This window comes from Arachis ipaensis, chromosome B2 (genome assembly GCF_059453495.1).
Source record: "Arachis ipaensis isolate K30076 ecotype BB chromosome B2, ASM5945349v1, whole genome shotgun sequence".
Classification (NCBI taxonomy): Eukaryota; Viridiplantae; Streptophyta; class Magnoliopsida; order Fabales; family Fabaceae; genus Arachis; species Arachis ipaensis.
The window spans coordinates 51,635,978-51,644,840 of record NC_142437.1 but is presented as its reverse complement, the minus strand read 5'-3'; the positions used below and the strand labels follow the sequence as shown (position 1 = coordinate 51,644,840).

General features: G+C 40.1%; 1 non-coding gene across 1 annotated transcript; it reads left to right on the top strand.

The window, feature by feature from the left end:
- The first annotated feature begins 329 nt into the window (after nucleotides 1–329).
- On the top strand, nucleotides 330–436 carry LOC148573969 (small nucleolar RNA R71). The gene has a single exon (XR_015906016.1). It is a non-coding gene; the product is annotated as a small nucleolar RNA R71 (small nucleolar RNA).
- Nucleotides 437–8,863: the final 8,427 nt, after the last annotated feature.

The window sequence follows — 8,863 nt, the reverse complement described above, 5'->3', positions numbered from 1 at the left end:
CTAGTTGTTGGTTTTGCTGTGGCGAAGGAGGTTGAGCTTGCTGAACTTGTTGTTGATTCAATTGCATCTGCTTCAGCAAGTTGGTCATCTCACATATACTTTGAGTTAGAGCAGCAGTCTCTCTGTTAGAGGATACTTCCGCAATGGCTTTTGAACGGCCTTGCCTTTGTCTGTGGTTCCTAGCAGATTCAGCTAAATCACTGATCAATTGCCAAGCCTCATCAGTGGTCTTGTACTTCTTCATAGACCCATTGCTAGCACTTTCCAATGTGGTCTTATCTTGGGGCCTCATGCCCTGTGTGATATAGCTAAGTAACACTATCTTGTCAATCCTGTGGTGGGGGCATGCTTCCAGAAGATTATTGAAGCACTCTCAGTATTCAAAGAGAGTCTCATTGTCATCCTGAACAATTGTAGAAATATCCTTCCTCAGTTTATCAGTAACTTCAGATGGAAAGAATTTTTCCAAAAACTCCTTTCTGAGTGTATCCCAGTTGGATACATTTGCTAGAGGTTGAGTGTAGTACCACTCTCTTGCTTTTCCATCAAGAGAAAATGGGAAAGCTTTCAGCAAAATTGAAGTTTCATCAGTACCATCACGCCTGACAGTAGAACAGGCTGCCTGGAAATCTCTCAAGTGCTTGATAGGCTCTTGAGCAGGTAGGCCATGAAACTTGGGCATCAAATTTAGCAGTGCGGTCTTTATTTCAAAATCTGTAGCTACCGCTGGATTATGCGCTTGAAATGGTTGCATTGTAAAATCAGGGGCTCCTTCCTCCTGGATGGTAACTCTCCTAGCTGCCATGTCTTCTGCACGTAAAACAACCGAATCAGTAGAACGGGGGCTGGTTTCTTCCTCAAGTCACTCTCAGATCCGCCCTCAGAGCGGACTAACCGACGTTGTTCTCGCCTTATTCGTGAAATAGTCCTTTCAATTTTAGGATCGAATATTAGCAAGCGCGGATTAGGAAGTGAACGCGTCATTTGACGGAAGAAACATGCAGCTCATAGTAGCAAAATAAAATAAAATGCAAATAAATAAATTCTAATTAATAACTTTAGCACTCTATTGCAACTCCCCCGCAACGGCGCCAAAAATTGATGAGGGGCAGAAGTTGGTGAATTAAAAATTATTAAAATAGTTACATTGTAAGTATAGTTCTTAACTCACCGAAAATCTGCCTATCAATTTAGAAATATGTCACAGAGAGTTTAAATTAAAAATTACTGGGAGTTTAAGTCCCAGGTCGTCTCCCAACGAGTTGCAGAAAAGTGTGCTATTTTATTAATCAGATGTTCCAAGAAGTTGAGTTAAGTAGAGGGAAAATTAAAAAGAGGAAATTTAATTAATATGAATAAAAGCCTTGATTGGGAGTTGATTAGTTGGAATCTCTATTATTGATGGGATGATTTCAAGATTAATTTATAATTAATGGTTGTTCCGTTTAGTTATCCTTTACTAGGTAAAGGAAAATCAAACAAGTTGGAATGCTAGATCTGTTCACGAGTTGCAACCCACTTAGTTCAAAGGGATTGGTGTTAGTAATTAGATAACAATCCAATAGTTAACCCAATTACAATTTTTCTTTCAATCCTTCCAACTCAAGAGTTCCTTTCAATCAACTCCCCATCAAGTGAGGGAACTACTCACTCATTGTAAATAATAAATCCATAACACATGAAAGGGAATTAAAAGAAGACATGATTATTGGAATGGAAAAATAAATTAAAATGGAAGAAATAATCCTTGTATCAAATAATCATGAAAGTATTCAAATGACAAAATTGAACAAAGCAAAGAACATGGAAGAATAAAACCAAGTTAAGAGAACGAACTAGAATGACGAGGTCTTGATGAGGAAATAACTCTTCTCAATGTTCCAATGCTAAGATCAAATCAAAATTAAAATTCTAAAACCTAGAGAGAAAAACCTAGATCTAAAACTGTAAACTGTCTAGAATGAATGTTGTGTTTTGTTTCTACATATTCTCTGGCTCTAGTCTGCTGTTCCGGGCCGAAAACTGGATCGAAATAAGGTCCAAAATCGCCCCCAGCGAAGTCTGCAGATTATGCAGATCCCACATGTCACGCGATCGCGTCATCCATGCGGACGCGTCATTCGCGCTTTTCCTTGCCACGCGTTCGCGTCGTCCACGCTACCGCATCGCCTGAGCTTTTCCAATCCGCGCGGCCGCGTGAGCCATGCGGCCGCGTCATTGCGATTCGCTCTCCTTCGCGCGGTCGCGTGAGCCATGCGACCGCGTCACTTCTCGCTGGTTATCTCCTCAAATTCTTGTGTTCCTTCTATTTTTGCTAGCTTCCTTTCCAATCTCCAACTCATTCATGCCCTATGAAGTCTGAAACACTCAACACACAGATCACGGCATCGAATGGAATAAAGGGGAATTAAAAATACATAATTAAAGTCTCTAGGAAGCAGTTTTCAAACATGTTATAAATTCAGGAAGGGATTATAATTTCATGCTAATTTAATGAATAAGTGGATAAGGATCATGATAAAACCACACAATTAAACACAATATAAACCATAAAATAGTGGTTTATCAGTCATCCTTGTAAATCTCAGTCAGGCAGATTCAAATGGTTATGAGGCTTTAATAATTAAAAGATAAATTAAACATAAAATAAAATAAAGTTACTTATGTAATTTACTGGTGGAAATTTCAGATAAGCGTATGAAGATGCTTTGTTGCTTCTGAACCTCTGCTTTTCTATTGCCTTCTTCCAACCATGCGTTACTTCCTTCCATGGCAAGCTGTAGGATCCTCTCAGTGAAAATGGTCCTCTACAGTTTCTGCACGGCCAATCAACTGTCGGATTTCTCGTCTCGGATGAAAAATACCAGGTACAGCTATTGCATGGCTAATCATTTGTCGGTTCCCGCTAGCATCGGAATAGGATCCATTGATCCTTTTGCACATTATAACTTGCACCCAACATTCGCAGGTTTGAAGCTCTTTACAGTCATCCCTTCCCAGATCCTACTCGGAATACCACAGACAAGGTTTAGACTTTTCAGATCCCAGGAATGCTGCCAATGGTTCTAGCCTATACCACGAAGATACTAATCTCACGGACTCGGTCCGTGTATTAGATATCCAAGAGAATATACTACAACTGTCGTTCAATGACTACGTTGAACATCATGTAGACCACTTGTGGTTGTCAGGCATGCAGATCTTGGCTAAGCGAGTAACGAAGATAGTGGGTGATTGTCACGGGTCACCCCTTCATTCTGATTTAACTAAATTAAGTACGAGAGTATATATTGGAGAAGAAGTAGGCGTGAATTGAATAGAAAAATAGTAGTAATTGCATTAATTCATGAAGAACAGCAGAGCTCCACACATTAATCTATGGGTGTAGAAACTTCACCATAGAAAATACATAAGTGAAAGAGGTCTAGGCATGGCCGTGAGGCCAGCCTCCAAACGTGAACATCAAAGTGAAAAGAGTGTTTCAACCCTGTAAGTCTGCGAATACAATAGTAAAAAATGCTATTTATACTAAACTAGCTACTAGGGATTACAGAAAATAAGTAACTAAGTGCAGATAGTGCAAAAATCCACTTCCGAGGCCCACTTGGTGTGTGCTTGGGCTGAGCATTGAAGCTTTTTCGTGAATAGTCTATTCCTAGAGTTAAACGCCAGCTTTGGTGCCAGTTTGAGCGTTTAACTCCAATTCTGGTGCCAGTTTGGGCGTTTTACGCCAGAAAGTTTTAGGCTAGCTTTGGACGCCAGTTTGGGCCATCAAATCTCAAGCAAAGTATGGATTATTATATATTGCTGGAAATCCCAGGATGTCTACTTTCCAACTCAATTGAGATCGCACCAATTGGGCTTCTGTAGCTCCAGAAAATCCACTTCGAGTGCAGGAGGGTCAGAATCCAACAGCATCTGCAGTCCTTTTTCAGCCTATGAATCAGATTTTTGCTCAGGTCCCTCAATTTCAGCCAGAAAATACCTGAAATCACAGAAAAACATAGAAACTCATAGTAAAGTCTAGAAATGTGATTTTTGAATAAAAACTAATAAAAATATAATAAAAAGTAACTAAAACATACTAAAAACTATGTAAAAATAATGCCAAAAAGGGTATAAATTATCCGCTCATCACAACACCAAACATAAATTGTTGCTTGTCCCCAAGCAACTAAAAACAAAATAGGATAAAAAGAAGAGAATATACAATGAATTCCAAATATCAATGAAGCTCATTTCCAATTAGATGAGCAGGGCTGGTGGTCTTTTGCTTCTGAATAGTTTTGGCATCTCACTTTATCCTTTGAAATTCAGAATGATTGGCATCTATAGAAACTCAGAATTCAGATAGTTTTATTGATTCTCCTAGTTCAGTATGTTGATTCTTGAATACAGCTACTTTATGAGTCTTGGCCGTGACCCTAAGCATTTTGTTTTCCTGTATTACCACCGGATACATAAATGCCACAGACACATAACTGGGTGAACCTTTTCAGATTGTGACTCAGCTTTGCTAGAGTCCCCAGTTAGAGGTGCCCAGAGCTCTTAAGCACACTCTTTTTGCTTTGGACCACAACTTTAACCGCTCAGTCTCAAGCTTTTTACTTGACACCTTCACGCCAGAAGCACATGGTCAGGGACAGCTTGGTTTAGCTGCTTAGGCCAGGATTTTATTCCTTTGGGCCCTCCTATCCATTAATGCTCAAAGCCTTGGATCCTTTTTACCCTTGCCTTTTGGTTTAAAGGGATATTGGCTTTTTCTGCTTGCTTTTTCTTTTCTTTCTTTTTTTCTCTTTTTTTGCCAATTTTTTCTTTTTTTCTCTTTTTTATTTCTCTTTTTTCCTTTTTCATTATTCTTTCAAGAGCCAATAATTTTAACATTCATAAACAACAATATCAAAAATATGCACTGTTCAAGCATTCATTCAGAAAATAAAAAGTATTGCTACCACATCAAAATAATTAGATTATTATCAAGATGTAATTCGAAATTCATATACTTCTTTTTCTTTTGCAAATAAAAACATTTTTTATTTAAGAAAGGTGAAGGATTCATAGGACATTCATAGCTTTAAGACATAGACACTAGACACTAATGATCATGTAATAAAAACACAAACATAGACAAAACATAAAGCATAATTTTCAAAAAATAGAAAAATAAGAACAAGGAAATTAAAGAACGGGTCCACCTTAGTGATGGCGGCTAGTTCTTCCTCTTGAAGATCTTATGGAGTGATTGAGCTCCTCTATGTCTCTTCCTTGCCTTTGTTGCTCCTCCCTCATGGCTCTTTGGTCCTCTCTAATTTTATGGAGGATGATGGAATGCTCTTGGTGCTCCATCCTTAGTTGTCCCATGTTGGAACTCAATTCTCCTAAGGAGGTGTTGATTTGTTCCCAATAGTTATGTGGAGGAAAATGCATCCCTTGAGACATCTCAGGGATTTCATGATGAGGAATTTCCTCATGCTCTTGTTGAGGTCTCTTTTTTGCTCCATCTTCTTATTAGTGATGGGCTTGTGTCCTTCAATGAGGATGTCTTCCTCTATGACAATTCCAGCAAAATTGCATAGGGTACAGATGAGATGAGGGAAGGCTAACCTTGCCAAAGTAGAAGGCTTGTGTGCCACTTTGTAGAGTTCTAGATATATGATCTCATGAACTTCTACTTCCTCTCCATTCATGATGCTATGGATCATGATAGCCCGGTCTATTGTAACTTCAGACCGGTTGCTAGTAGGAATAATAGAGCGTTGGATGAACTCCAACCATTTCCTAGCCACTAGTTTGAGGTCAAGCCTTCTTAATTGAACTGGCTTGCCTCTTGAGTCTCTCTTTCATTGAGCTCCTTCCACACAAATGTTGCTAAGGACTTGGTCCAACCTTTGATCAAAGTTAACCTTTCTAGTGAAAGGGTGAGGATCTCCTTGCATCATTGGTAAGTTGAATGCTAACCTCACATTTTCCGGATTGAAATCCAAGTAATTTCCCCGAACCATTGTGAGCCAATTCTTTGGGTTCGGGTTCATACTTTGATCATGGTTCCTAGTGATCCATGCATTGGCATAGAACTCTTGAACCATTAAGATTTCGACTTGTTGAATAGGGTTAGTGAGAGTTTTTCAACCTTTTCTTTGAATTTCATGTCGAATCTCTGGATATTCACTCTTTTTGAGCTTGTAGGGGACCTCGGGGATCACCTTTTTCTTGGCCACAACTTCATAGAAGTGGTCTTGATGGACCTTTGAGATGAATCTCTCCATCTTCTATGACTCAGATGTGGAAGAAATTGCCTTCTCTTTCCTCTTTCCAGAGGGTTCTCCAGCCTTAGGTGCCATTAATAGTTATGGAAAAATAAAAGAGCAGAGCTTTTTCCACACCAAACTCAAAAGGTTTGCTCGTCCTCGAGCAAAAGGAGAAAGAAAGGAGTAGAAAAAGAAGAAATGGAGGAGATGGAGGAGAGAAGTGAATTCGGCCAAAGGGGTAGAAGTGTATATGATGTGTGAAATTGAAGGTTGTAAGGAGGGGTATTTATAGGGTAAGGGAGAGAGGGAATTTGGTCATGAAGGGGTGGGTTAGGGAGGGAAATGGTTTGAATTTGAATGGTGAGGTAGGTGGGGTTTATGATGGATGGATGTGAGTGGTGAAGCGAATATGGGGAAGAGGGTAGGATTTGATAGGTGAAGGGTATTTAGGGAAGAGTTATTGATGGGATTGGTCAAGGATATTTGGGGAAGAGTGATATGGAAAGGTGTGAAGAGGAGAGAAGAAGAGGTGGGGTTGGTGGGGATCCTGTGGGGTCCACAGATCTTGAGGTGTCAAGGAATTCTGCTTCCTGCACTATTATGGTGTTCAAACGCCCACTGTGTGCCAAATCTGGCATTAAACGCCAGCTCTGCTACCTTTCCTGGTGTTAAACGCCAGCTCTGCTACCTTTCCTGGCATTAAACGCCAGTCTGCTACCCATTTCTGGCGTTTAACGCCAGCCAGACGCCAAACAGCCCTTTCTGGCGTTAAACACCCAGAATGCTGCCCATTCTGGCGTTTAATGCCCAGAATGCTGCCAGGCTGGGCGTTAAACGCCCATTCTGCTATCCTTACTGGCGTTTAAATGCCAGTAAGCCTGTCCTCTAAGGTGTGCTATTTTTTATGTTATTTTTCATTTTGCTTTAATTTTGAAGTTGTTTTTATGACTTCACATGATCATCAACCTAAAGAAAACATAAAATAACAATGGAAAATAAATAAATATAATTAAATAACATTGGGTTGCCTCCCAACAAGCGCTTCTTTATTGTCAATAGCTTGACAGCGAGCTCTTGGAGAGCTTCACAGAGACTCAGAGCTTAATGGTGGCCTCCAAACACCAAACTTAGATGTTAAGTGTGGGGCTCTATTTGACTCTGTACTGAGAGAAGCTTTTCATGCTTCCTCTCCATGGTTACAGAAGAATATCCTTGAGCTTTGAACACAAGGTAGTCCTCATTCAATTTAAGGACTAACTCTCCTCTGTCCACATCAATCACAGCTCTTGCTGTGGCTAGGAAGGGTCTTCCAATGATGATTGATTCATCTTCATCCTTTCCATTGTCTAGGATTATGAAATCAGCAGGGATGTAAAAGCCTTCAACCTTCACTAAGACATCCTCTACAAGTCCATAAGCCTGTTTCCTTAAATTGTCTGCCATCTCTAGTGAGATTCTTACAGCTTGTTCCTCAAAGATCCCTAGTTTCTCCGTTACAGAGAGTGGCATGAGGTTTATACTTGACTCAAGGTCACACAGAGCCTTCTTAAAGGTCATGGTGCCTATGATATAGGGTATTAAGAACTTTCCAGGATCCGGTTTCTTCTGAGATAATTTCTGTTGCCCCAAAGCATTCAGTTCATTGATGAACAATGGAGGTTCATCCTCCCAAGTCTCATTACCAAATAACTTGGCATTCAGCTTCATGATTGCTCCTAGATATTGAGCAACTTGCTCTTCAATAATATCTTCATCCTCTTCAGAGGAAGAATACTCATCGGAGCTTATGAATGGCAACAGTAAGTTCAGTGGAATCTCTATGGTCTCTGTATGAGCCTCAGATTCCTTTGGTTCCTCATTGGGAAACCCTTTAGTGGCCAGTGGACGTCCATTGAGGTCTTCTTCACTGGAAATCACTGCCTTTTCTTCCTCTCCAGGTTCGGCCATTTTGGTTATAGTTATGGCCTTGCACTCTCTTTTTGGATTCTCTTCTGTGTTACTTGGGAGAGTACTAGGAGGGATTTCAGTAACTCTTTTACTTAGTTGATCCACTTGTGCCTCCAAATTTCTAATGGAGGACCTTGTTTCAGTCATGAAACTTTGAGTGGTCTTAGTTAGATCAGAGACTATGGTTGCTAAGTCAGAGAGGCTCTGCTTAGAATTCTCTGTCTGTTGCTCAGAAGATGATGGAAAAGGTTTGCTATTGCCAAACCTATTTCTCCCACCATGATTATTGAAGCCTTGGTTGGTCTTCTGTTGATCCTTCCATGAAAAATTTGGATGATTCCTCCATGAAGGATTATAGGTGTTTCCATAGGATTCTCCCATGTAATTCACCTCTTCTATTGCAGAATTCTCAAGGTCATAAGCTTCTCCTTCAGGGGAGGCTTCTTTAGTACTGCTTGATGCATCTTGCATTCCAGTCAAACTCTGAGAAATTATGTTGACTTGCTGAGTCAATATTTTGTTCTGAGCCAATATGGCATTCGGAGTATCAACCTCAAGAACTCCTTTCTTCTAAGTTGTCCCATTATTCGTAGGATTTCTTTCAGAAGTGTACATGAACTGGTTATTTGCAACCATTTTAATGAGTTTCTGGGCTTCTGCAGGCATCT